The 27,459-nt window shown below is 30.4% G+C and overlaps 1 long non-coding RNA gene across 1 annotated transcript; it reads right to left on the bottom strand.

Moving 5' to 3' along the window:
* Nucleotides 1-3,138: 3,138 nt before the first annotated feature.
* On the bottom strand, nucleotides 3,139-4,315 carry LOC124928014. Its single transcript, XR_007098445.1, has 2 exons — nucleotides 4,076-4,315; nucleotides 3,139-3,280 (listed from the first exon to the last, which is right to left on the bottom strand). It is a non-coding gene; the product is annotated as an uncharacterized LOC124928014 (long non-coding RNA).
* Nucleotides 4,316-27,459: the final 23,144 nt, after the last annotated feature.

The following is a 27,459-nucleotide window of genomic DNA, read 5'->3' as shown; positions in this document are numbered from 1 at the left end:
AAACATATTTTTGAAAACAAATCAGAAGAATAACATTTGTCAGTCAGTAAAAAATATTTGAGAGTCAGCTGAAGAATTTGTCTGGTTAGGATGGGATGATCATGCTCATATGTATTAATGTTGCTTTACAGCTTATCTAGATTTTTTAAAATTTTTAAATTAGTTTTTCAACTAACCAAGAGTTTCATGTAAATGTGTAACATATCTGAAATATTCCAGAAAACCAAACCAAATGTTGCTTTACTTATTGATTTACTGTTTCTTATGAGGGATGACTTCTCACAATTTTATGTAAAAGTTGTTTAATCAATGTGCTAGTGCAATAATTTTCTTATGTATTGTCATCTTTTAAATGTGTTTGATTTTCTCAGTCTGAGGTTGCTAACAATAAGGAGAAAATACAGGCCTTAGCCATTTTTTAATGTCATATTATTTTTTTCATTTGATCTATGTTAATATTCATTCTCACCGATGTGAGAATTGAGCTGCAAACCATGCGCTAAAACTAATTTTAGTTTATAATTATTTAAAATATAATATTTCTATTATAATTATATTTATTTTTCAAATAATTTATTAATATATTTAAATTTATAAAATAAATAATTTGTGGTTTGTACAGGACTTGCGTTAGACAGGTTGTTATTTTGTCCTACTTTTGGTTATGGGTTACATTTTCTTTTAAAGAGGAATGCCATTGTTGATATGTTGATAGATACGGCTCTGATTTTTCTCCACTAACCAATTATGTTACGACCACTCCCCTATATTTGATGATAATTGTCCGCTAGTTTCAGGCAAAAAGTTGATGGTCATAGGACTTCCATTGATATAGATGAATAAAATCCCCCTATTTTTTAGTATACGACTAAGTTAAGACTTCATTAGAGCTGGTCTCGAAAATTGGACGCCCTAAACTTATATAAAAATAGTTATAAAAAAAATTTTTTTTATGAGATTTGAATTAAAAGATTAGTAAATTTAATCTTAAAAACTTATTTGTTGGATTTACCCGTGGGTTTGCTGGACTTATCCCAGGACCGGCCTGGACTTAATTTTGGGTCCATGGTACTAGTTCAGTCCAAAACAAATTTGTATGTCAATATATATGGTTGAACGATCAATTCCAACTAAAGTTAATTTTGGGTCGCACTTGCAATATGTAAAGGTATTTGCGTTAATATCCTTTGAATCTGGGAAGTTTGCAATTCATTATTCTTTTGATATCTACTCAAAGATCAACTTAATAATTATAGAAGAGTTGTTACTGTATGTATTTAAGATTCGTAAACTGACCAAGCAGTTAACCTTCCTCCATGGATTAACTCTTTAAGCTCAATTGGAACAAGATCCATGAATAACCCTTAATTTTAATTTTTCTTTAAGGACTAACCGAATTCAACTACTTGAACCAATGTAGTTTGAGCCATTGAATATTGCTGTATAGATAATCCCCTTGTTGTGTTGTTGAATATACAAATTATCTCGACTCGAGTAGAGTCTTTGTTAAAAAAAAGAACAATCATGACTCTCCGCTTCCATTTAAAGCGCATCTGGTGAGAATTGAACCCGTGAACTTTTGATCTATTAAGTTGACTCTTTTCACCGGACCAATCCGGTGGGATTCGTCATGTCTTTTCTGTCGAGCCATTTTCAGAGTCTCTTGAATACTCTCTAAAGCAAGATCTACTCGTCAAAGAAAACGAAGAAGATTCACTATCTGAAAAAGACGACTAATCTGTATCATTTTTTTATGATTCTTTTAGATATTTTGAAATATGCCGCTCGATCTATAACATAAGAAAGCGAGAAGTGGGTAAATACTTTTAAGTTTAGAGATGAAAATATTTTTGAATAATGTGATGGCTTCTGCCTCTTAGGATACTAGTAAGTAGCAACCCCTCTTGTATAATTACATAATACTACCACTCTTAAAATGTTAACAAATTAAATATATTTATAGACTCTTAGAATGCTAACAATTTAAACATTAAAAGAAATATCCTATCTAAAATCATAATAGATTATGAATATATTACACTATAAAATTCCGGCTTACCCATGTCACATATAATTTATAAGTGAATTCTCACCCTTTATCCACAAAAAGTAGCTCAAGGGGATTGAGTTTGAATTTAAAAAATTAAAGTTTAAAAAGTTTTTATTAGTTGAAATGAGAGCATATTGTTGAGTAAATAAGTTAAGAAGACAATCCTCCGCAATTACGAATGAATGATTGAAATGATTAAAAAAATAATTATTTCAACTATAATTGTGAGACCCTCCGTTTCAACTCAAAACGTTTTCAGATAAAATCGAATTCAAGCTACTAGGCAAATTGATTCTACATTTTCTTAATGGTGTCATTATTCTTGATACTTATTTTGTTGAACAAAGCTTCCTGATATGAAATTCTCTTATCTTTTGCAGTGTTAATTTGATTCTATTTGTGTTAAATATGAGTAAATCTGTAACCATATGCGGATGTAAGTTCGAATTATTTTTGTGCACATTTAATAAATAAAAAATCAACATAATACTCTTGATCAAAAGAAGTTAAATAATAAAAGTAATCAGTAAATAATACAGGCATACAGACAATTCTCTCTTCCTTTTTCACATTTTATATTAGTAATTAGTCTATAGATTAGTTATTCTATCTATTATTAGGGCATAAATGATTGAAACTTTGTTCAAAAATGAAATTAACTAACATTGACCTTTAAGTCTTAGGAGAACGAAAATTATTGGAAACAAACCAACGGACAAAATCTTTCCAAACAATGGATTTACTTAGAGAAATTCGTAGCAGGTCCAATTTGTTAACAAATCTATTAAAATTCAGGGTAGCAAATGGACAGACATTCCTCTTTTAGTGCAACTTCCTTGCAGACAACAAATTATGATCCATAGTAGTACTTAGAGAAATGATTGTTCTTATGTGTATAACCCATTAAAGAAAATACAACATGGAATGGAAATTCTCAACATATTGGATTGTATCCTTTTCTGGAATCAACATGAACACATTTCTCATATTACCTACTTAAAAACTAACTATTTCAAACAAAAATCAAGATTAATGATAGTATAAATACAATAATACAAAACAATGCTTATACATACACCAGGGGGAAGCAATATACAAAGTTCAACCGCAATTTACAAAAAGAAAACAGGAGGCTAGCACCCGAAATGGTTGAAACTATTTCACACCCACTAAACTAACAAAGACAACTCAGTTTAATTGAATATGCAAGAGCAGGTTCCTTTTCCTGCACTAAAGACTTAGAGATGGTAATATTTTTCTGAGATTTCATAAGTTACAGTACTATGACAGTTGAAATGCATCAAATACAGAGATGTTTAAGCAATACAACATAAAGAGAAAAGCTAGATTGTTATGAACCTAAACATATTATAATCTGGTAAAGACAAAAACTCAAAAACACTTAAGATGTCCAGCTACCAACAAAACCTAATGCAGATATAGATATTTGCATCACCAAAGAAAAACATTATATTATACATCTAACAGAGAAAAACATATCTAGACTTCAAAAGGCAATGGTATATATATATGAGTGATACATGAAATGTGATGATGTCTGATCTAAAAGGCAACACAGATCAAAGAATGTTATCTGTTTCAGATGTGGCTCAAGGCGGTTGCAATGAATGTGTTGAAGTGTTTGACCACTTTTTCAATTTGGCCATGTTTAGCTAATGGAGGCAGGTGGTGACAATTGTTCTTATGGGGTTTTTGCTTTTGGATTTGCTTCAAAATTGATGGGTAACTTCAAAAAGATAATCCACACCAATGGAGTGAGAATCAACATCGAAGCTTATCTCTTTCAGGTTTGGATCCAAATTCGGATATCATGTTAGGAACAATAGCCTAATGCTACTAAACATTAAAACAAATGAACAAACAATCACTAGCATAATATCCAAAGCAAGATATCAGATCAAATGAAAGGTAGCATAACCAAAACCAATTTAAAGAAACTATCTTTGTATCGAAATCTAAATAAGAATCAGATAAATTCGAACTAAAGAGAAAAAGAAACTATACCCATTTCTTCAATCCGAGAAAGAAATCAGAAATAGATTTGGAAATCCAAGCAGCTCAAGATCTAGACGAATTTACTGCGGTTTCCGATTCAGTTGATGCAATGCAGGAGCTGATCCCTCTACGGTCGGCAATGACTAAAAAAGGTATCGCCGCCATTGCAGGAGAGACCCGTTCCCGATCTGCACCAAGCGAATTAGAAATCACCGTAAGAAGTTTTACATGAATAGCAATTAGGTTAACGTTGTTATAAGCATAGATATAAGGAACCCAAATTGGAGCTGCTAGGGTAAAGAAAGAGCAATTGGGCCCTTGGGAAGAAACGATCCAGATTCAGCCACGTCATGTGTGTCAAATTATCTTTTTGACCCTCAGATTTTCTTTTTGGAAATACCTATTAGAAACTAAATAATGGAAAAATAATTTATTTATATAAGAATAAGATAGTAGTTTATTTTGAATTAAATTACTAAAATATTAATAAATTATTTTTAAAAAGTTATTTATTAAATGAAAATGTTATTTATTTGAATTAAATTAGTAAAAAAAACACTTAAACATAACCGGAGTTTATATTGGTATTAAATTTTATAGTCAAACCTATGCTGAATATGAAGCCCACAATATCCTATAAAGCCCACAAATATTCTATATGTTTAGATAATTACCTAATCATACTTCTTAGTTGACAAATTTATTAAGCAATTCTTATTCAAACAAAAATTAAAATAGAACAATAAACTAACTAGGTAGTTATAGTGAGAAGTGTTTTTCTAAAATATTAGATATCTCAAATTTAATTTTCATTAAAATATCATATTAATATTTACAAATAAATAAATAACAGTCATAACAATTCAGTTTTACAATAATACAGCAATAAAATAAAATAGTATTTTTCAAAATGTGTTAAATTTTAAACTCTTATCAATTATGACATCCCATATAAAATAAATATGGATATAAATGAGTAAATAAAGATTTAAAATACTTTTTATATACTGTAGAAAATAAATACATTCATCTTATCTTAAGACGGTAAATCTTTTAGGTTGATGCATATATATGTCTTTATCTAAAACGTCATGTAAAAATACGGTCTTCACATCTAGATGCTTAGCTCCAAAATACGCATCGCCACGATATCAAATAATACTCGAATCAAAAAATGTTTCACAATCAGAGAAAATACGTCAGTAAAATTAATCTCCGGAATTGGACTATAACTTTCATCATTGAGTCTTCGAGGAGGTTTAATTTCAGATATGGGCTTATCTATAGTAATATTATATTGTGGTGCAAGCGGTGAAGTATCTGACAATTCTAATGTAGTTGACGATAGTGTTGCAAGTTCAGATTTTGATTTGCTCTCAAACTTTACAGGCTTACTAAATTTTTGTTGAATTTTATCTCGAAAAAGGTTAAATTTTTTATCAATCCAATCACAAGAAAATATAAGAGGTGTAGCATGTAACATATGTATCTTATCAAAAACAACATTTTGACTAATTATAACCTTTCTGGTTTCAGGACACCATAACTTATACCTCTTTACACCAGACTTGTAGCCGATAAAAATGCACTTCATAGATCGAACCTCCTATTTTCCTTCATCAACATGAGCATACGCTGAACAACCAAAAATTCTCAAATTAGAATAACTAGAAGGAATAACATACCATACTTCTTGTGGAGTCTGTTTATTAATTGTAGTTGATGGAAAACGGTTGACGATGAAACATGTTAAATTTGCAGCTTCAGTCCAAAAAGACTTTGATAAATCAACATTAAGGAGCATACAACGCATCTTCTCCATCAAAGTTCTATTCTTCCTCTCTGTCACACCATTCTGTTGTAGATTTTAGGCACTGTGTGGTGCCTTACGATTCCTTTAGTTCTGCATAGAGAATTAAATTTTTCAGAACATATATAACTCTAAACCATTATCAGTACGTAGACATTTTATTGGTTTTCATGTCTGTTTCTCAAACATAGTCTTCCACTCCTTAAACATAGAAAACACATCACTCTTTTGCTTCAAGAAGAAAATCCAAAATTTTCAGTATATAATTGTCAGCATATAATAATCACCTCCCATAGAAGACACTCTAGAAGGTCCCTAAAGATCGGAAGTGATATAATGTAGTGTTCCTTCAGTATTGTGGGTGTATTTAAAGAATTTGGCTCTTTTCTGTTTGTCGAGGACATAATGCTCGTAAAAATTTAATGTACTTATACTTTTCCCATTAAGAATGTTAGAATAAAAGAAAGAAAAGATTGTACTAGAATGATATATTTAGAGTTACATAAGTTATGTGTAATATATAGACATTACATTGAGTTTCTCAATGAGGGAACTAATATAATAATATAATAATGATATTATCAAAATTTATATAATATTGTGATAATATTTTACATATATATTATCTTATATTCTAACATCCCTCCTCAAACTGAAGATGAAAAACGTTTGAACAACTTGAGGATGAAAACGAGATATTGAAATGTCGACTATCTATTCTTCAAACTTTAGAAACTCGTGAGCTCCATCCAGTTACAGGATGTTAGTGTGTCGATGGATAAACCAGTGAAGAGGTAGAATCCCATGGGCATTGAATGTTGGGTTAAAACAACAACCGAATGAACTCTGAAGTTACTCTTGAATCTCGAAATCTATCCAACAATGGGATGACAGTGTGTTGCATAAAAGAAAACTAGTAAAAAAGGTAAAATCCCATGGGAATAGAATACTGGGGTAAAACAACACCTGAAAAACTCATTTTAAGGAAAGGATGACAGTGTGTTGATTAAATAACCAGTAAAGGAGCACATATAATTGAATTAAAACCAATAAAAATATGGGCATTGACTACTGGTATAAAGGAACAACTGAAAACAAAACTCAGAGAATATGATTGCCGAAGAAAGTAAAACATCAACACATTTTATTTGAAAAAAATATATTATTAAAATATAATAATAATTAATAGAACATTATTAGAGTCATCCATCAATGCCTAAAATAACCATTGATGGAGGTAGAGGAATACTAAATTTTATAACTCAAGAACAAAACTTTGACTCTAATACCATGTTAGAATGAGGAAGAAAATTGTATTTGAATGTTATATTTAGAGTTACATAAGTTATGTCTAATATATAGACATTACATTGAGCTGCTCAATAAGAAAACTAATATAATAATATAATATAATAATGATATTATCATAATTTATATAATATTGTGATAATATCTTATATTCTTAAAAAGAAGTCTTCGCCTGCTCAACTGAGTCATACAATTCTCACTCATATGACCAAGTCACATATGACACAATTTTATGACATCATCATCAAATAGCGAGGAGGTAGCGACAACAACATTACCAATAACTACGGAGTTTTTAAGAACATATAAAATTTCAAGTTTTCTTTCAGCTTTCATCACGACAATAACACCTCTACCAACCTTCATAACCCCACCTTCAACAATGTACTTGTAACCTTTTGAATCGAGGGTACTAAGAGAAATAAAATTTCTCTTCAAATCAGGACATGTCTCACATCATCAAATGTTCGAACAACTCAATCAAACATCTTGATTTTTATTGTTCCTATAATCACAACCTTGTATGATGAATTGTCTTCCATTAACACAAACCTTTGGAAACTGTATCATGTGTTGAAAATCAGTCCCCGATTGGGACACATGATATGTACAACCATAATCGAGTATCCAATCATCTTGCGACCTTGAATCATAAATAGAATCTATGAGGAGTTCACTGTCTTCGGCGTCAGCAAATACTAGTTTCTTCGCAATTTTCTATCTACTTTTCAGTTAGAATATCATCATTTTTCTTAAGTTTTCAACACTCAAATTTTATGTGGCCTCCTTTCTTACAGTAATTACAAGTCTTTCAAAATTTCTTGAATTTAATCCATTTTCTGATAACATTTTGAACCATTTTCTTGAGATCTATCTCGAGCCATAAAGCTCTCTACCGAATTATCAGAATAATCAACAAGATGTTTCATTTTCTCCTTAGAGAATAATGCATTATAAACATCATTAGTCATGATAATATCACGACTAAATAACATAGTATCACGAAATGTGATATATGATGGGGACAATGAACACAACATAATTAAAGTTAAATCTTCATCGTTATACTTGTCTTCCAAGGCCTTAGATCAACAACACTTATTTAAATGCTCTTATAGAGTCGTACCTTCAAACATACGATAAAAATATAAATTATACTTCAGTTGAAGCTTACTAGTAAGACTTTTTGTCAAACATAGTTTTTCTAGCTTCATCCATAACTCAACAAGACTCGTCTCCTTTAGAACATCATGTAGAATATCGTTTGACAAATGTAGATGTATATAAGACATAGTCTTGTGATCATTTCTCTTCTACTATCCAGGAATTGAGCATTTTATCAAACCATAATAGAGTTTCGTCTAAATCCATATGAGTGAGCAAACCTCACATATTTATCTTCCATAAAGAAAATCTAGTGTCGTGATCCAATAACGAAATATCGTACTTTACTTGACATCTCCGAAAATTGATATAGCCTTAGAATAAAAAGAACTCAAAGCTCTGATACCAGTTGTTGAAAACAGGATATGAATCTGAGACTGATAAAGATAAAGAAGATATGAAGTATCAACCAAAAAAGCACGTAAATAATACAATATTGACGTGGAAACCCAAGACGAGAAAAACCACAAGTAGAAGAGGATAAATTCACTATGGTTAAAATAGAAGATTACAACTTAGAGAGAGAATAATAATGACAAATATTCTATGTGTTTAAATGAAACTCTAAAAAAGACTATATACTTATAGGTCACATAACTAGGCCTATTGAGTCCAATATCAAACAGTTATGATTTTATTTTATATTATATTATTTTAGAGTAACGATAGAGAGCGGGAAATATATTGACAGGAAAGTATAGGAAATGATTTCCTCGCTTGATTGGATTAACAATCTAATAGGAGAGATAATTTTTAGATTTTCAATCCAATCAAGGGATGACACATCATACCTTACACTTTCTTATCAATATATTTCCCACTCTTTATCATTTCTCATTATTTTTTTGCAACGCGATTCTAGGCCTATTCCCCGATCAAAACTAATCTGGGTCATCATAATCTAATATTAATTGCTATTAATTGTTTATTTTTACCAATTAATTTGGTGTGAATTGTGGTAGAATTCTTGGTCGAAGCTATGTCAGAGATTAGGCATTGTACTTGAGTAACTTCCATCAATCTGATCTAGTCTATTTAGAGACAATAGTGTATAAGAAATGCATGTAATCCTTAATCAACAATAACTGAAAAGATAGGGCTATTTATAGTCATACAAAAGTAGAAATTAGGAGCCACTACTAACCCACTACTAACTTAGTGGTGTTACATATCAAAGCAAGAAAATATGAACCACTATTAACCCACTACTAACTTAGTGGTGTTACATACCAAAGCAAGAAATTAACATTAACACTAACTTAGTGGTGTATACATTAAAAAAAACTAATTAAACATAACTAATTCTAAGAGTATATAATAGGTAAAAACTGACTAACACAAACCACTTCAACATTTATCGCATACGAAATTTTTACAGTATCTCTTCTATGTACTTTTCTGACATATAAAAATACCTTCTTTCGTTTGCATCACTTCTATCCCAAGAAAATATTTATCTGCCCAAAGTCTGTCATGTCGAATTCTTGCATCATCGAACTTCTGAATTTCTTAAACATTACTTCATCATTATAAGTGAATATGAGATCATCAACATAGTTACAAACAATGAGAATTTTACATTTATCTTCACCTCCCATCTTGACAAAAAGTGTATGTTCATAAGGACATCGAAGAAAACATTCCCTGCTAAAATAGGCTTCTATGCGACTGTACAAGGCGCGTGGAACTTGCTTGAGTCCATATAGAGCTTTCTTCCGCTTGTAGACTTTATCTTCTTCTCTTTTTACCACATAGCCAGGTGGTTGTGCTATAAAAACGTCTTCAATGAGCTCTCTATGTAGAAAAGTTGAGATCTCTATGTAGAAAAGTTGATTTAACATCAAGCTGAAAAATGTTCCACTCCTTTTGTGGTGCAAGAGAGATCACCATATGAAATGTCTCCAAACGTGCCACAAGAGCAAATACTTCTTCATAATCCACTACATGCTTTTGAGTGTACCCTTTTACTACCAAACAAGCTTTGAGCTTCTCCACTTTTCCATGTTCATTTAACTTTGTTTTAAACACTCATTTTACTCCCACCTGCTTTGCATGAGCTGGTAAAACAGTCAACTCCCAAGTATTATTTTTTAAATAACAACAATCTCAACATCCATTGAAGCGTTTCATGGTGCACTCTTTACGACATCTTCAAAGTACATAGGATCAATTGAGATTGCCACCATTATAAAGAACACAACATCATCATTTTGTTCTTCATCTGAGAGACCTTCTCCACTAATGTAATATCTTATCTACATTGGCTGTCTTCTTTCTCTTATTTGTGCAATTGGTGAAAGAGAACTCTCACTAGATCTTGAAACCTGACTTGATGCTGAAGTAACTTCTGTAGTTTCTTCCACAATTTCAACTTGCACAATTGCTTCTTATGTAGTAGTAGTTGAGTTTTCTTCTTCTCATTCTAAATCAATAAGTGCAGATTTCTCATGTTTTTTTATCTTGACCAGCTTCCATCCTCTTCAAACACCACATCACAACTTACTATAATCTTCTGAGATAAAGGTTCATATAGTCGATATGCTTTAAATTCTTCATTGAACCCATGTAGGATACATTTGATACTCTTGTCATCCAGATTGATGTGCTTGCTGTTAGGAACATAAGCATGAGAAATGTAGCTCAAACACTCGAAAGTGAGCAACTAATGATTTAACACCACTCCAAGCTTCTTCTAATGTCTTATTCTTTAAGACACGCATTGGACTTCTTTTCTGGACATGAATCGCCCAATTCACAACTTTTGTCCAAAACGTTTTTGGAATGTGCTTCTTAACAAACATACTACGAACCATGTTCATTAGAGTTCGATTTTTCCTCTTTACAACTCCATTTTGTTCTTGAGTATATGAACCTGTCAGTTGTCTTTATTTCCCATTATCGCTGCAAAAGTTGTTAAACACGTTTAGGGTAAACTCTCCTCCACGGCCAGTACAAAGAACTTTGCTAAACACACCCTTCTCATTCTCAACACGACTTTTAAACAATTTAAAAGTATTAAAAGCTTCTGATTTTTGCACAAGTAAATATATCCATGTTTTGCGACTATAATCATCAATGAAAGTGATTATGTACCTCTTTCCACTATTGGACATAGGTTTGATAGGTCCACATATGTCAGCATACACCAGTTGAAGAACTTGAGTAGCTCTCCATGTAGTCTCTAGTGGGAAAAGAAGACTGTGTTGCTTGCCTTGTAAACACATTTCACATACTTTAAACATGACTCCAAGTGAAGGTAAGTCATTTACCATTTCCTTTTGCGGAAGAAGTCTTAGTCGTTTGTGATTCAAGTGATCATATCGACGATGCCACAATTGAACCACATCTTCAGAAACATAGAAACACATCTCTCTTTCTTCTTTTTATTTGCAAAAATCTTGAACATTCAATTTGAAGACATTATAATTTTTGCAACCAGTCCCCTATGAGCATGATAAAGTGTGCACTTCCTTTATTTAATGCCAACTTCTAGACCCTTATCAGCTAACTGCCCAATGCTTAGTAGATTGTTTGTTAAATTTGGAACATAAAACATACTAGTGATGACTTGATTAATTCCATTCACCATCATCACTTTCACCCTTGAGTTGTTACCTAGTTTTATTGTTTCTCTAAAACCTTCATCAAAAGTTGAAAATAACTCTTTCTTGCCACTCATGTAGTTGTTGCAGCCTGAATCAAGGTACCACATACATATTTCATCTTGATTTGTCTTTCTTCATCTATATAAAACATCAGCAACATTTCTTCTTTTGTTTCCACATAGTGTGCCCTCTCTTGTGATTTGCCTGGACATTTATACTGAAAATTCCCAAGCTTATTACAACCAAAACATTGAATACTTGACTTGTCATAGTTATGTCTCCCACTATTTCTGCCTCTACCTTGAAAGTTACCATGTCTCTGTTCTCTTGAAAACTCTCCATATGTAACTTGCAGTCATTCGTTGCTTATGAATCAATAAATTGCTTTGCAATTCATTAATTGAAACTCTATTGAGATCTTTTGACTCTTCAATTGAACAGACCACATAGACAAAATTAGGGGACATCGATCTTAGTATCTTTTCAACAATATCCTCATCACTTACCTTGCCCTTGTGCTGCCTCATCTTGTTGACAATGTTAAGGTATGCGAAAATTATGCATTCATAAATTCTCATACCTTCATCTATAACACCTCAAAATCCCTTTTGAGAGCTTGTAATTGTGATTGTTGAACACGATTCGTTCCTTGATGCTTCATCTTTTTGGAATCCCAAATACTTTTGGCTGATCCAGTATCTAGAATAGTCTGAAAAATTGTTCTATTAATAGCCTGAAATAGATAGTTTTTGCCTTCAAATCCTTCAGTTTCGCATCGTACTACGCCTTCACTTTAGCTTCAATAGTTTTCTCTTCTGGTTTAGCTGGAATTTTTTCTTCTAAAATACCCCAATACTCTTTTGATCTAAGAAAATTCTCCATTAACATGGACCAATGATCATAGAACCCATTGAACTTTCGAATTGATGATTGAACAAAACTATTTTATGTTGTCATTCTTCACTCAAATCACTCACAAAGTTTTCAGTTCTAGCTGGCTCTAATACCAAATCTAGAGACAATAGTGTATAGAAAATGTCTGTATTCCTTAATCAACAATAACTCAAAAGATAGGGCTATTTATAACCTTACAAAAGCAAAAAATTATGAATCACTACTAACTTAGTGGTGTTATATACAAAGCAAGAAAAAAGAAACCACTACTAACACTAACTCAGTGGTGTTTACATAAAAAAAAACTAATTAAACATAACTACTTCTAAGAGGATATACTAGGTAAAAACTGACTAACACTAACCACTTCAACCGTCTATCCCTAACTAAAATAGACTTAATCATGAGCTAAGTTGAACATACAATCACGATTATTCTGGATTGAAGAATACTTCTGGAATGAAGCCTTCCTTCATGATTCTGGTTCATTCGCCTCTTAGTTTGCTTAATCCAATGTTGCTCTTCATCCAATCGTAATGCTCACCATCCGCATGATCCATGTGTAGCACTGTGGTGGATTGAATCGTCGTTCGTGATTTAGTCGCTCGTCGAAGAAGCAAGAAGACACGTTAGAAATTACAGAAACAGAAGGCTCATTATCTTCTACTTATGATCGGCCTTAAATTCAACGGGAAGTTGTGCTCTGATCTTCCACAATGTCGGCCATATTTGATTATTAGGCAAAACGAAGTCGAAGAAGGTGGTAGGAGATTACGATCGGGATTCTAGGTTTTCATCGGGGAGTGAAATGGGAGAAGATGTCGATGGAGTCAACCACCGGTCAATTGCATGCCTACATGGCAGGTGGATTGGCTACTAAGAGTCTACGTGGCCAAATCAGTGTAATTGCCTAAAGCCAATTTCATAATATTTACAATCATGCCACCATGAAAAAAATAAATAATAACAAAAGACTTAAAAGATGAATTGAAACGTTGAGGCCAGGATTTGAACCACCGCGTCTTAAAACATTGGGACTACTTGGATAATTATCTTTGCAATCTAGACCTTAACTGAAGCCTCATTTTGAGAGGTCATTGATCAAAGTCTACGCCCGAGCCTACTTAGAACAGTTTCCCAAAGTAACCTTGTTTGGCGTTCACTTTCCCAAACTAACCTAGTTTGTTCATTCATTCCCAAACTAACCTAGTTTACTATTCAAACTCAATTTTATTTATTTATTTTTTTTACATTTAAAATTTATTATATATAAAGTTTATATTTTGATATATATTTTAAATTATTATTTATATAAACTAAATTATTTATATTTTGATATATAATTTAAATATAATTATTTTTTATAAATTTGATTATTTGTATTTTAATATATATATATATATATATATATTTACATTTCAATTATTATTTATATAGTGTAATAAATATTAAATAATTTTAATAAATAATTGTTGGATACTAATAAATTTAAAATATTTTAACCATAACAATATAATAATTAAATATTCACGTTTTTAAATTTATCAATTATTTATTAAATATAATAAAAAGATTACCATATTTCTAGGGTTAAAATATTAATTAAAAATATTATTATATTTAATAAATAATTGATAAATTTAAAAACGTTTTTATGAATATATAATTATTATATTATTATAGTTAAAATATTTTAAATTTATTAGTATTTATCAATTATTATTATAATGTTAAAGGGAATATTTATTATATATATAGATAATAATTAAAATGTAAATATATATATATTAAAATATAAATAATCAAATTTATAAAAAATAATCAAATTTAAATTATATATCAAAATATAAATAATTAAATTTATAAAAATAATAATTTAAAATATATATCAAAATATAAATAATTTAATTTATAAAAATAATAATTTAAATTATATATTAAAATATAAATAATTTAGTTTTCTATATAATGAATTTTAAATGTAAAAAGAAATAAAGAAATAAATAAAATTGAGTTTGAATAGTAAACTAGGTTAGTTTGGGAATGAATGAACAAACTAGGTTAGTTTGGGAAAGTGAACGCCAAACAAGGTTACTTTGGGAAACTATCCGCCTACTTACGCGTCCTAAGCAAGGGAGAATCCAAGAATTTTATTTTTACTTGACTGAAAAAATGATATGTATTACACTAATACGAGTAATAAGTGAAAATAGTAATCAAACCGTTACACGAATACCCTTACTAAAATAAAATAAATATACAAAATCTAATAAAAGATAAGAACACTCGATTTAAAAAACAAATTTATAAATTTATAACTATATAGTTAAAGAAAAATTATGTTAAAAAATGTCAAAAGTTAAATTATTTAGGTTTTAAATAAGAAAATACTAACTATATAAATAAAGAAAATATAAAAATCCAATTAATGGCAGCTAATTTTGTGAGAATATAAGAAAAAGAAGAAAACATGAAAATAATAATAAAAATACAAAATTATGATAAAAACATATTATTAAGTGAATAAACACTAAAAAAAGCGATTATAAATTATTAATGACTATTTGTTTTGGAAGAATAAATAATATATTAATTTATTTAATTAAATATCGAACCAAACTAATATAACTGTTATAACTTGTTTTTGAAGGTTAATTTATATATATATATATATATATATATATATATATATTTTATAAATTATTAAAATAGTTTAAAACTAATTTAAAGTTAAAAAATATAAAAGACTATTTTATCTTTATATTTATATAAATTATTATATTAATCTTTATTTTATAAATAATTTGTATTATTAATTATATTAAAATTAATAAAAAATAATATATAATTATTATATAAATCTAGTTTTAAAATAAATAATACTATTATATAATTTATATTATTTTATATATAATTCCTTATATTTTAATTTACATCAATAAATTTTATTTATATATTAATTAAATTTTATGTATTATTATAAATATATATATATTAAAAAATATTATTTATATAAAATAAAATATTAATAAAATTATAATAGTATAGTTATGAATTAGTTTCACGATACCTCTATCGTTTAACTCTAAAGTCTGGACTATAATGGTTAATATATATAAATATATATATATATAAATAAATAAATAAATAAATAAAGTGTTTTAATTTTTTTTACTCTGGGCTATGACCCACCACTGTCCGCTAACTAGCTCTGCCCTTGGTCCTAAGCCTAGTTTGCGCCTTCCTCGACCACTAGATGTCACCTGAACTTGCCCCGAAGTTTCAAGAGCCTCCGATCTCGTCTGAACCACCTCTTCTAGGCTTGGAGTCAACCAAGTCGCGTTCCAACCCTAGTCTAAGAGATGTTTGGTTTCAATTTTGTTTTTTTTAATCTTTTTACTTCATTTACCTATTTAAATATCCAAATTACTTTAGAAAACTTTCAAAAATATAAAATGATTAAGAATATTATTCTTATAAAAAATAAAACTCTTATAATATTTATGATATGTTTAGAATTAATCTCTAACTTGGTGATGGCATAACCTGAGTTTAACAACTTAAAAAATAATGAAAAAAATTCATACATATTTCTAATAATATTCTGAACAATCCTATTCAAGCAAACACCTACTTGAGCAAACTAATTTTATGTCTCGTTTGTGCCTTTTCATTTTATCATATTTGTCTATTAATTTTATTTTTAACCTCATCTACTACTATGAATATCATATTGAATCGAAAATAAGCTTAATCCCTTGATAGATGTAGGTTACGAACTTTAGACTATCAACGCAAGTTCTGAAATCAAATAAAGGGTAATAGTCCTTCACATATCCAATGCGAACTGTTTTATAATAAAGATCATCTGTTTAGGACATGCGTGTGGGCTATAGCCGATGCACTTTCTCACACATAACTGTTGGGAAAAACCTTGACAAAACCACAAAAGAAGAAAACAAAAGAATGAACACACTAACAAAATTTGATAACGGAGTTCGACCAAAATGTTGCCTACGTCTCCGAGCACTAAGGCTATCAATTAATAAGGAAGAAGAGATACAAATTTGGGTGCAAGAAATCAAAGAAGGGAGAGTTTCTTTTATACACTAAGAAACTTCCCCAACTCCCATCATCTTCCGATGTGAGATTTATACAAATTGTGAATATAGTTTCTTTTATATACTAAGAAACTTCTTTCACTCCCATTATCTTTCGATGTGAGATTCTAATTGTGCCAAAAACAACAAATCTCCACCTTGGCACAATATCCAATTACTAATCTTCAATATTAAAAGTAGCTCTTCAGTGCTTCCAATTGGCGCTCTTCAGCGCCGACTCAAACGCGGAATGTGTTTACCAAATCTAAACAATTAGATTTGGTTTTCCCCATGTCTTTCATCTCGAACTCTTTACCCAATTGAGCATTCAATTTGTCAACTTCATATTGGCTCTTTGATGCTATCAACATATCATCAACATACAAGAGTAGATAGATGTAAGACTCATCTTGCAATTTGCGCAAATACACACATGAACTGAATCTGCTTCTTGTGTACTTGTGCTCCATCATAAACTTGTCAAGACGCTTGTATAATTGTCTCGACGATTGTTTCAACCTGTATAATGATCTGTTCAACTTGGAAACCCAATTTTCTTTATCAGCAACTTTGAATCCATCTGGTTGATAAATGTAGATTTTCTCGTTCAAATGACCGTGTATGTCTGCGGTCTTCACATCTGGTTGAGCTAGCTCCAAATTCATCTGCGCTACCAAGGCCAACAAAATTCCAATGGAAGAGTGTTTAACAATAGGAGAAAGTACCTCATTATAATCACCTCCTTCCTTCTGAGCGTAGTTTTTAGCTACCAATTTTGCCTTGTAACGAACGTCAAATTTTACGAAAAATCCTTCTTTCTTAGAAAATATCCATTTACCACCAATAGCCTTCTTCCCTTTTCGTAGATGCGTCAACTTGCATGTCTCATTCTTTTGAATAGATTGCATCTCATCTTCCATAACACCTCTTCTTTTTCCATTTTCAGTACTTCGACTAACATCTGAAAAAGTGAATGGAACATCATCTACGACTAGAAGTGCATAGGCCGCCATGTCAACAAACCGACCTGGTTTTTGAATAACTCGTCTTGGCCTATTCACAGCAATTGATTCACTTTGTTCTGAAGGTTCTTGGGTCAGAACCTCTTCCTCATTTAACTCTTCGTCTGTCGTCGGAGAGTCACTTCTAGTTGGGCTTATGTTTATCTGCTCAAACTCCACCTGTTGCGGATTACAATCAATCTTGTCTGGTGTTACCTTATTCAACATTGAATAATAATCAAAAGTAACATCTCTTCTGATAATGGTTTTCTTTGCATCCAAACACCAGAGGCGACACTCTTTAACTCCTGTAGTAAATCCCATAAAAAGAGCCTTCTTTCCTCGTGGATCCAAATTTGATTCAACTCCATGATAATATGCAGTAGAACCAAAAATATGCAAAGAATCATAATCAATTGCAGGTTTTCCAAACCATACCTCTAATGGAGTCTTGCCACCAAGTGCAGATGATGGTAGGCGATTTACCAAATGTTGAGCGTATGACACAGCTTCTGCCCAAATTTCCTGTCTAACCCAGCATTAGACAACATACATCGAACTTTCTCCACCAATTTCATGTTCATACGTTCCGATACTCCATTCTACTGTGGTGTTTTTCTAACTGTGAAGTGTCGAACTATGCCACACTCTTGGCATAACTTCTGGAATGGATCATTCTTGTATTTTCCACCGTTATCAGTCCGGAGAACTTTGATCTTTCTTCCTGTCTCGTCTTCAACTTGAGTTTTCCATTTAAGAAAAATCTCAAACACTTCACCTTTGTTCTTCATAGTAAACACCCAAACTCTTCTGGAAAAATCATCAATAAAAATAACAAAATAATGTCTACCTCCAAGAGAATGAGTCTTGGCAGGTCCCCAGACATCTGAGTGCACATAATCTAAAATACCCTTGGTATTATGCATAGCAGTGCCAAATTTTACTCGCCTTTGTTTTCCCAGAATACAATGTTCACAAAAATCTAACTTACAAATTTTTGTACCTTTCAATAATCCTTGCTTGACAAGAGTTTGCATAGATTTCTCACCAGCATGCCCCAATCGCATATGCCATATCTTTGTTGCCTCTAACTCCTTACTGCTCCCGGAAGTTGATACACATGATGTTCTATTAACTGTACTACCTTGATAGTAATACAAATTATTACTCTTCCTGATAGCTTTCAACATCACTAGCGCTCCAGAAATTACCCCTAAAACTCCATTTTCCAATTTCACATGTAGGCCTTTCGACTCCAAGGCCCCCAAAGAAATGAGATTCTTTTTCATATTCGGTATGTACCGAACATCTCTAATAATTCTGGTGGATCCGTCATCATTCCTCAGCTTGATTGAACCTATCCCCTTTATTTTACATGTATTAGCATGTCCCATGTAAACAACTCCACCATCTAGCTCCTTAAAGTCAAAGAACCACTTTCGAACTGGTGTCATATGATAAGTGCAGGCCGAGTCCAATATCCACGCATCAGGATGTGATGTTGTGTGTGACATCGATAAAGAGTATTCTGAATCTGCATCACCTTTGTTTTCTGCAACATTCGCATCTTCAGAATCTTTCTCTTTCTTCTTCAACTTTGGGCAGTTAATCTTCCAATGTCCTTTCTCGCGACAGAAAGCACATTCATCTTTGGAAACTCTACTTTCAGATCTTCTTCCTTTCCCTTTTGATTTGCTCTGCTGACGGCCTCTGACCATCAATGCTTCATCTGTTGTACCTAATTTGCTTTTCCTTTTATCATGCTTTCTTAATTCATGACTATATAAAGCAGAACTTACAGCATCAAGAGAAACATTTCCTTTCCCATGAAGTAACGTTGTTTCTAAGTGTTCAAATTCATCAGGAAGGGACGATAGCAACATCAAAGCCAAATCTTCATCCTCAAACCTAACGTCAAGGTTTAACAAATCCGCTACTAACTAATTAAACTTAGTTATATGCTCATTCATCGTAGTACCTGATTGGTATTCAAACCGGAACAGTAGTTTCTTCATAAGGAGCTTATTCTGACCACTCTTCTTCAGAAACTTGTCCTCCAATGCTTGCCACAGTTTCTGTGCAGAAGTTTCATTCTTCACAGCATACTTCTGCTCTCTGGACAGGAACGACCGAATTGTTCCGCACGCCAACTGATTCATGATACTCCACTCTTTTTCTTCTATACCATCTGACTTTCCGACCTCAATAGCAACATCTAAACCCTGCTGAAAAAGACAATCTAGAACCTCACCTTGCCACATGCCGAAATGCCCAGTTCCATCAAAGATCTCCACCGCAAACTTCAAATTCGACATCGGTGTCATCGTCCAGGATGACGAAGGAGTTGACGCCCCTTTTGAAGACTCCACCATGCCAAGGATGAACCTTCGGCTCTGATACCACTTGTTGGGAAAAACCTTGACAAAACCACAAAAGAATGAACACACTAACAAAATTTAATAACGGAGTTCGGCCAAAATGTTGCCTACGTCTCCGAACACTAAGGCTATCAATTAATAAGGAAGAAGAGATACAAATTTGGGTGCAAGAAATCAAAGAGGGGAGAGTTTCTTTTATACACTAAGAAACTTCCCCAACTCCCATCATCTTCCGATGTGGGATTTATACAAATTGTGAATATAGTTTCTTTTATATACTAAGAAACTTCTTTCACTCCCATTATCTTTCGATGTGGGATTCTAATTGTGCCAAAAACAACAATAACCATGTACTGAACTCTTAAATCAGAATCTTTGAAAAAAATTCATAGTTTTTTTAAGAAGTAAATTATGTGGCAACTCTAAAAACAGGCCGAGCTATACCCAAAAACGAAGATGCTTCTCCCGTGTACGAAGGTCATTTTCTCACGTACAAACAAAGTGGAAGAGACGCGGGAGGTAGAAAACGATGGAGGAACCTAAAAAAGTGTGTACGAATTGGTTTAACAATAATAAGTAATACAGATTCTTATATATTTGGTTACTCCAATATCATTTACGAGCACCAATTCATCCTTTATAATTTAATTGATTACGAGTTACTCAATGTATGCATTAAACTATTTAAATCATTGAAAAATATAATATACACAACTTATTTATGTTATGTTTTTGTCAAGGATCCGAGTTTACAATTATGGTCATTTATACAATGAGAAATGATATTGGATGGAAATAATATTTATTTTTTTTTGAAAAAAATAATGTGTATTTTTATAAATGGATTAAAAAATTAAATTTTTTTCTTTTATTAAATTTTCTCCGCTTAATCATTTCTCTTATTAAATTTATACACAAATTCATTAGAAAAAGTCTCTAAATATCATATCCTGCACTCTAAAGCTTCTCTCATCACACTTGGATTAGTGTGTGCCCTCCTACGGGTAATAATTACAAAATATTTATTTACAATTGTACCCCTCCCTCTCCCTGTACATACATAAGAGAGAATCCGAAGTGTAATTTTATACCCCAAACATATCATGTTGAGATGGGTCCTTTCACCATTTCCATTAAATTATTTATAATTTCATACACACAATAATTCCCATATTCACACAGCTAATTACATGTTTTTGAGAGAGTCAAATTAAAAAAAAAAAAAAAACATGGCAAAAGTTGGAGAAATTCATGAGAAGGATTGGAGTTGTCAAATCTCGAGAATCACAACAAAAAATTAATCCGTACTAACACCATTTTGTAATATGTTTGTTGAACGATTTAATCATATTTATTGTCTATCTCATATTCAAACATATATTCAAACATATGAATAAATAACTTAATGTCTAATAATTATAAAGATAATCAAATCTAATTTGTTTTCCTGTTTGAATGTTAGAATATAGAAAAAAAAAACATATAATTGTTCCAATTGATCAAAGCTAATTGTAAACATAGGTAGGGTAGGGGTGAACATTGGGTGAATAAATCCAAAATTTAATTTAATTAAATTCAGATTGAATTAGGGTTATCCAAATTATTCAAATAAAAATATATTTTTCATTTTTTTTTAACTTCAATTTAATATAATATATTTTTGACTTATTTTCGCATCATTTTAATTAACATTTTTATTTTTTTTGTGTAAATATTTGTAAGATTCAAAAATTTTAATTATAATATTAAAATTTTAATAAAAATAATAAAATTAATCAAAATTAAGTAATTAAATAAAAAATAAGAAAATATTAAATAAGATTATCTTAAAGATGAACATTTGATGGATTAATCTGAACCAAATCTGAATTACAAAATTTGATTTACTATTTTTATTTGGATTAAATTCGAATTAAATTTAAATTTAGTTTAAATACGATTGAATTTGAATAATCTAATTAATCCAAAATAATTTGAATTAAAATATATAATATACTTAATTCATTCTTTATTTTTTTAATTAAATACAAATATAATAAATGAATTAATTAATTATAAAAAAACATTATTATTAAATAATTTTAAATTCACAATTTATTAATTAATAAAATGGTTTGGATTACATATTTAACTAATTTAGTTTAATTAATCTGAATCAAATCTGAATTACAAATTTGATTTATTATTTTAGTTTGGATTAAATTCAAATTAAATTTAAATTTAGTTTAAAGATGATTGAATTTGAATAATCTAATTAATCCAAAATAATTTGAATTAAAATATATAATATATTTAATTCATTTTTTATTTTTTTATTAAATATAAATATAATAAATGAATTAATTAATTATAAAAAAACATTATTATTAAATAATTTTAAATTCACATTTTATTAATTAATACGGATACAAACCATTTTATCCGTATTAATTAATAAAATGGTTTGAATTACGGATTGAACTAATTTAGTTTGATTTAATTTGGATCGGGTAAAACGAATGAACTAATTTAGTTTGATTTAATTTGGATCGGGTAAAACGAATGAACTAATTTAGTTTGATTTAATTTGGATCGGGTAAAACGAATCGGTTTGCTCACCCCTAAACATATGTTTAATTAGAGATGACTAAAGAATGTAAAAAAAGAGATGTTTTGTGATGAATTTTTATTGTATGATGATTCATCTATTTTTACTTATTTTTATATATTTTAGATCAAATACAAATAAATTTACACAATTATAATTAGATTTTCAGATTTACACAACTGTTATAGAAATTAAAAATATATTAAATTTATGAATCATTCAATCAAAACTAATTATACTCAAATACTAGATCACAAACATACATTCAAATCAATAAAAAAGATTGAAAAAAACATTCAAACTTGTGTAATTTCATTTCATCAAAGAGTTACACATTCTCAATCCTTTCATACCAATCAAATTACATTTATTACATATATGTTATTTAGGAAACAGCTCCAAGCTGAATTTTTAGATCACAGAGTCTTAACCTTGTTAAAGATTACGCTAGAACCTCTACTAAACTTGTTAAAGACTTGGCTAGAACCTCTCCCAGATGGATGCAAGTTTTCCAAATATTAACATCACAGATAGAGGCCTTGCCGAATATAAATATCCATGGAGTTGTATTGAAAGAGGCACATGAGGAACAAGGATGGGGATTAGGTGAAAGAGGCGGTGCACCAAACCCTAATATACTATATAAATCATCCCAGACATTAACGCACATTTAGAATCTATGCTTACACTGCATTTGAATGCTCTTATGCTCTCGGATTTCCATTGAACTACGAAAAGAAAAGAGATCGAAGAAGAATCAGGGAGAAATTTGAGACGGCGGACAGAAAACAGTAGAAGGAAGAAAGAAATTTGAGACGGCGGAGAGAATACAGTAGTAGGTTAGGTTTCATATGGTTCCTGCCCCTTTTTATGAAGCACTATAGGGTATAAGTTATACTTTAGTCCTATATAAATTTGAACTTTATAATTATATTATTTGTTTTTTTATTAAACAATTTTATCCGCATACTTACGATAAAAAAACAAAAGACAATCTTTATTGCATAAATGATCCGCTTGCTCCGAAATGACCTGGACCAATAGAAAAATCCCAATTCGTTGGGCCTTTCGATCCATAGAAAGCCCCAAGGGCGCCATCTTCTAGGAGCCCAAACTATGTGATTGAATAAATTCTCCTCTATCTGTTGTGGGTTTATTTGTTGTGGGTTAAGGGCTCTTTCTCCTTCTTCAAACTCCGATTCTCTCTTACAAGTTTTTAGTTGAACTAAAATGATATACTTAAGTTGTTCAAGCAATTCAAAAACACACTGTTTCTTTCTTGAAAATTGAAAATACAAATTCTTTTAATGTTTAAAATTACATTCTAAAATATACTTAATATATTTTTTACAAAATTATTTTAAAATTAATTTCTTTTTTTAAAATAAGTTAATTATTATTTCTTTTTAAGTAAAGTAAAGAGATTTACATGAAAAAACAATGAATATAATTTTAATTGAGATTATGTAAATATATATTTATATAAAGTACTTGAAGTAATTTCACTATTAAATAAAAAAAATATATTAAATGTTTTTTTAAATATTTTTATAAATATATATCTTTTTCACAAATAGTCCGTCATCATGAGAATCTCTCAAACAGTTAGTAAAACTTAAATTTAAAATAAATATTTTCTTGTTATTTTATAATTATAAAAAGTTTCTAAAATTAAATTTACTTTGTTTTCAAGTGCTATAAAAAAATTGTAAAAAATGGTTTAATCACACAACTACAATAACATTAAATGAGAAAAAAAATCAAATATAAAAACAAAAATAATAATATAAACGTGTTATTTACAAGATTATCTAGCTTGTACATCCTCCAAAACCGATTAATTCTCCCTGGCCGACTCTATAGACTTTCTAGAACGAATTTCGAAAAATATCATAATAATAGTATTATAAATGACGAATCGGTAACCCACCAAAGTAGCCCAGTAATAAGAGTTGCCTTATGAGATCAAAATGTCATGGGTTCAATTCCATCTGAAAGTGCTTTAAGTTGAAGCGGAGTTCATATATAGTTATGAAGTGTTATTCTAGTTCACCTTAATTAAAAATTAAAAAATGATACAAATCAATTCACTAAAATCATTTGAAGTTTACTGCAGTAAAAAAAGGGACCTTTACCTATAGAGTTTATCGAGAGTTTTCTATAACTTTCGGTAATGGTCCCGAGAGGAAGAAAACTTTAGTTATTAAAAATATATTCCGAGAGGTGTATAAAACCTTTGGTGATAGGAGGGTTTACCGAAAGTTTTCAATAAACCTTCGGTTTTGACTCTTTCCAAAAAAACAAAAATAATTTTAAGTATTGGAAACGTTGTAATTGCGAAGGTTTATTGGAAAACCTTCGGGTTTAACTTTCCCAAATTGGTAATTGCGAAGATTTTCTAATAAACCTTCGGTTTTGACCTTTCCCAAAAAAACCAAAAATAATTCTAAGTGTGGGGAAGGGGTAATTGCGAAGGTTTATTGAAAAACCTTCGGGTTTAACTTTCTCCAAATTGGTAATTACGAAGGTTTTCTAATAAACCTTCGGTTTTGACCCTTCCTAAAAAAAACCAAAAATAATTCTAAGTGTGGGGAAGAGATAATTGCGAAGGTTTATTGGAAAACCTTCGGGTTTAACTTTTCCAAATTGGTAACTGCGAAGGTTTTCTAATAAACTTTCGATTTTAACCCTTCCAAAAAAACCAAAAATAATTAAAAGTGTGGGGAAGGGGTAATTGCGAAGATTTATTGAAGAACCTTCGGTTTTAACTTTCTTGGTAATTGCGAAGGTTTTCTAATAAACCTTCGGTTTTGACCATTCCATAAAAAAACCAAAAAATAATTTTAAGTGTGGGGAAGGGTAATTGCGAAGGTTTATTAGAGAACCTTCGGTTTAACTTTTTCCAAATTGGTAATTGTTAAGGTTTTCTCATAAAATTCAGTTTTGACCCTTCCTTTGTTAATTGCGAAAGGTTTATGATAACTTTCGGTAATGACCTTTATAAATTAAAAAAAACCCTACTTTTCTCTTCTTCTTTTTGTTCGCTTTCTTTCCCTTTCTCTCTCTCCCCGCTTCCTTCCGCCCGCGCCGCCCAGCTGCTCGCAGATCTGCATTCGCCAAGACGCCGCCAAACCACTCGAAGGTCTGCCGCCGCCGTCGATTGAAAGACTCCCGCCGCCGCGCCTCCGCCTATTTCAAGGTTAATTATATTTTGGTTAGATATTATATATTTTGGGTTAATTAATGTTAGATTATTTAGATGAGGTTTATTAGTAATGTTAGATTAGGTTATATGTTATATATATTTAGGTTGATTTTGTAGATTCATGTTAGATTAGGTTTATTAATGTTAGATTAGGTATATATTTAGGTTGATTTTGTTAGATTCATGTTAGATTAGGTTTATTAATGTTAGATTAGGTTATATGTTATATATATTTAGGTTGATTTTGTTAGATTCATGTTAGATTAGGTTTATTAATGTTAGATTAGGTATATATTTAGCTATGTTGATTTGTTGAATTCATATTAAATTAGGTTTTTTAATGTTATATTATTTGTATATATAGGTTAATTTTGTTGGATTAATGTTAGATTAGGTTTATTCATGTTAGATTAGGTGTATATTTAGGTTGATTTATTGGATTCATGTTAGATTATGTTTATTAATGTTAATTAGTTATATATTTTAGGTTAATTTTGTTGGATTCATTTTAGATTAGGTTCATTAATGTTATATTAGGTGTATATTTAGGTTGATTTGTTGATTCGTGTTAGATTTTTATTGTATATTAATGAAATGCATCCAGGATGAGTAATTGGAAGCGTATGCGGAAAACACTAGAAATACTACACACGTCATTCCAGAACTTGCTAGCACAATCAAATTATGACCCAGTGTCTGTCGTGGCGGACCCAATGACTACTGTTCACGTTAAACATGAGCAGGATGTGAGACACCTAACGTTGACATTGGAGCAAATTCAATTGAGGAATACGGAAATAGCCCAATTGATTATTGAAATCAAAGCGGAGAGGGTGCAAATGATGCAAAGATTGGAGAATCTTGAACAACAAATTAAATTCTTCATGAGGAAGAATCAACCCCCTTCCTCCCCCTACTACTAAGTAGATTAATGTTTATTTGAATAATTAATTGTAAACGTTTTTGTTCGACTGATAACATGAATTATAATTATCTTTTGGTTTATGAATGTTTTTCTATATGTATTGGTTTTCCTTTATTTGAGAAATTTATTTAACATTTTCAATTTATAATCTTGTAAAAAAAATGGAAAAAATTCTAAGTGTAGGGTGATTGCGAAGGTTATTCAAAGAACCATTGGTTTTAACTTTCCATAAATTGGCAATTGCGAAGGTTTTCCAATAAACCTTTGGTTTTAACCTTCCCAAAAAAAATCAAAAAATTCTGGGAAGGGGTAATTGTGAAGGTTTATTAGAAAACCTTCGGTTTATACTCTTAAAAAAACAAAAATAATTCTAAGTATTAGGAATGGGTAATTGCGAAGGTTTTCCAATAAATCTT

This window comes from Impatiens glandulifera, chromosome 2 (genome assembly GCF_907164915.1).
Source record: "Impatiens glandulifera chromosome 2, dImpGla2.1, whole genome shotgun sequence".
Taxonomy (NCBI): Eukaryota; Viridiplantae; Streptophyta; class Magnoliopsida; order Ericales; family Balsaminaceae; genus Impatiens; species Impatiens glandulifera.
The sequence above is the reverse complement of the archived record's forward strand: the minus strand, read 5'-3'. Positions and strand labels throughout refer to the sequence as shown.